The sequence below is a fragment of the Mustela nivalis genome, assembly GCF_964662115.1.
Source record: "Mustela nivalis genome assembly, chromosome: 7".
Lineage (NCBI taxonomy): Eukaryota > Metazoa > Chordata > Mammalia > Carnivora > Mustelidae > Mustela > Mustela nivalis.
The window spans coordinates 131,808,544-131,812,118 of NC_139026.1; positions in this window are offsets into that span (position 1 = coordinate 131,808,544).

Sequence of the window (3,575 nt, forward strand, 5' to 3'; positions counted from 1 at the left end):
GTAGCTAGTGGTAAAAGCAAGAGTCCCAGAGTCAGAAGGACACATTTCAGTCCCATCATTTACTAGTTGGGGGGTCTTGTATAAATTTTTTTACCCTCATTTTTAACCTAAAAAATGAAGATAATAGTAGTTTTCAATTTACAGGGTAATGAATATCAAATGGAATAATGATTTCACATTACTTAACATAGTTTCAGTGTATATTAAGTTTTAAATGAAAGTTCAAAGAAATGGTTTTTATAATTTCAGTTAGCATATCAACATTTCATTAAACAACCATTCGAATACCTGTCTATGTATGTAAATTCATGAAGACATGAAAACATTTCTTTTTATGTAAATGGATCAAACTACATATGCTATTCCACTATTTACGCCATTATTTATTCACTTAACTGTATGTTGTAAGATTTTCCAAGTCAAAAATAAAGATCTATATCATCTTTTTAAATGGGTATAGTACATTTTATTTACTGTATTTAATATAGTTTATATAACTGTTTCCTTATATGTAGAGTCAATTTGTGTCCATTTTTCTAATTAAAAATTCTGGAATGGAAATCCTTATGAGTCATTTTTGTTGTTGTTGTTTTTAAATACATGTGCATTTTTCTTTACACAGTAAGTTCCAAAAAGCAGGATAACAAGATCTTATTGTGAGTAAGATGCCAGTTAAAATCTTTATACATGCTTGTTATGCACATGTATGACTAGGTCTCTAAAACAGATGCGAGTGGAGTTATAGAGCCAAATAGTAGGCACAAATATAGCTTTAATAAAATGTTGCAAAAATAACCATCCAATGAATTTTACAAATTCTTACTCCTGCCATAATATATAAAAATAGTCATCTGCCCACACCTTTGCTGATAGGACGGTATCAGTCTAAAATAATTTTTGGCAATTTGATGGGTGAAAAAAATGCTATTTTAAATCATATTATAATTAATAATGAAATCAAATGATTTTCAAACTTCAATGTTTCATCCATAGCCATTATTATTTTTCTACTGGGTTCCTTATTGACTGTAGCATATTTTATAAGTACTTTTGTATACGGTGAAGATGAATGTGCCCATACACCAATTCCTGCAAATATTTTTTCTAGTTTATACTTTGATTTTTAACTTTGTTTATATGGTCTTTTCTTGTGTAGTGTGTGTGTGTGTGTGTGTGTGTGTGTGTGTGTATTAATGCACTGTCTAGTACAAGATAATAAGCACATTTTCCTTAAATTTTTAATTATATATTTTTACTAGCTTAGGTATAAATCACATATCATAAATTTTTCTATTTAAAGCACACCAATCAGGGATGCCTGGCTTGCTCAGTTGGACAAGCATGTGATGCCCAATCCCAGGGTCATAAGTTTGAGTCCCATGTTGGACACAGAGATTACTTAAATAAAAACTTAAAAAAAAAAAAATAAAGTGTACCATTCAGTAGTTTTCAGCATACTCACAGAATTGTGTACCCATTACCACAACTAGTTTTAGGACATTTTCATCAACCCAAAAAGAAACCCCATAATCCATTTGTAGTCACTCTCCATTTCCCCTTCACACTCCTTTGTCCCACCTGAGACAACCATTAATTTTTTTTTTTTTTTTTTTTTTTTTTGGTCCTGTAGTGTTATCTATTCTGGATGTGTATAAATGGAGTCATGTTCTATGTGATCTTTTGTGACTGGTTTCTTTCATTTAACATAACATTCTCAAGTTCTATCCATGTCGTAACTTTATGTTTTTAGAATTAGATGTAAGTCTATCTGGAATTATTGATTTGTATAAATTGGGTAAATAATCATATATGTATTTTTGATCTTTTAAAAAAGTATAGCCAGTTGTTAACAATATTATTTAAGATTCAGTCTATCCTTTCCCAACTAATTCAAAGGGTCTCCCCACACATATGTGTAGATCTGTGTCTGAACTCTATTTGTTTATTCTTGTGCCTTTATCACATGGCTTTAAGAGCTGTAGCTTTACAGTATAGTTTTACTATCTAGTAGGGCAAGTCTTCCTTCATTTTCCTTTTCCCAAAATTTTCCCTTGCTTTAAAATTTTGGAATCAGCTCATTGCATTTCATCAAAATCCTACTTAAATTGGATTTGAATGTCACTGCACATAGTAGATCAGTTTTTGAAGAAATTTCATCTCTATAACACTGGTTTTCCTATATTCTTATGGAATTTATAGTTATATTATTTATTCATTAGAGAGAGTGTAGATATTCTACCTGGAATTAGCTTTTTAATTGGTTATTGATGTAAGGAAGGTCACTTACTGTGGTAGGAGCTGCAGAGGGAGGAGGAGAGTTTGATGAAAAGATAATGAGATCTGCTTCGATGCATTCTGCGAAAATGTCGATGAGAAATGAAGATGAAGATGCACACACCAAATGTTGCACCATTTATGTTGGTGACTTTTTAAGAACGGCAATAGGAAGGCAGATGATCCATGAGGTCTTTTGAAGGAGAATATGGTGTTTGGACCAAGAATGTCTGAAACAATTGGATTTGAAAAGAGCAGAGCTTCTATCCTTTCATTGCAAAGTTCTTTTTTAATAAAGAAGAAACAAAGCATAATTAACTGTTTAATTTGACTTAGCTCCTATTGAAAGGCTATTGGAATAAATAATTCTTGAATTCTTATCTGGCCAGAGGAGAGCTGTCTTGGGCTCCCATCAAACAACTGTCGGCATGGGATTGGGTAGCTGGATGTGCTAAGTGACTACACTGTGCCCAACATCTCCTTCCTCTCCAGTTGTTCAGCTGTGTGTGGGGCCTTGACTTTGAACCAAGCTTGCATATCAGCACCTTCAGTATTGGTCCCATGCATACATAGACCTCTGGTGCCCCATCATCAGGGCCTTCCAGATATGACCAGAAGGTTGAATCCTGGGATGACTACAGTTTAGGTTCAAGCTGGAACTCCTTCTTCTCATCAAAGGAAATGATTCAGAATCATGCATTAAGTTTGAATCATCCTGGTAGGCTTGTGTCCATCTGCTCATACTTGCAAGGAAAGAGACAAATTGTGGTTTTGGGCATATGGCTTTTGCTACTAAACCTTACTGCTTTCTCTTAGTGGTGAAAGTGATACATTGTTTAAAACTAAGGAATTATTATAGCATGTGACTAAATGTGTAACAAAATACTATGTAAATCATATTGATAATTTGATGCTCAAACTAATGGAGTAAGTGTAAAGGCAAGAATGGATGGAACATAGAGAAAATTATAGTTATAGACCAAAAAAGCCCAGATTATTTTGTGGCTCATCCTCTCCTCTCCTCTTTTTATTTTTTTCTTTTGATTAGGAATGTCAGGAAGTTGTTGGAAAGGATACCTGGATGGTCACTCTTCTTCTCACCCAGTAGAGAGCCTTTTGGTAACCACTTTCCCTGTATTTGTCTTTCTCTTTACTTCAAAAGGATGAAGAGGTTTGGTGCCCTCAGCTGCCCAAACCTGTAGGACCTGCTGTGGATGACACTCATTATGACTTCTCTGGTTTGGATTTATCTGAGCCACTGAGAACACAAGATGTAATTTCAGAAAGTACCACCTTGATGA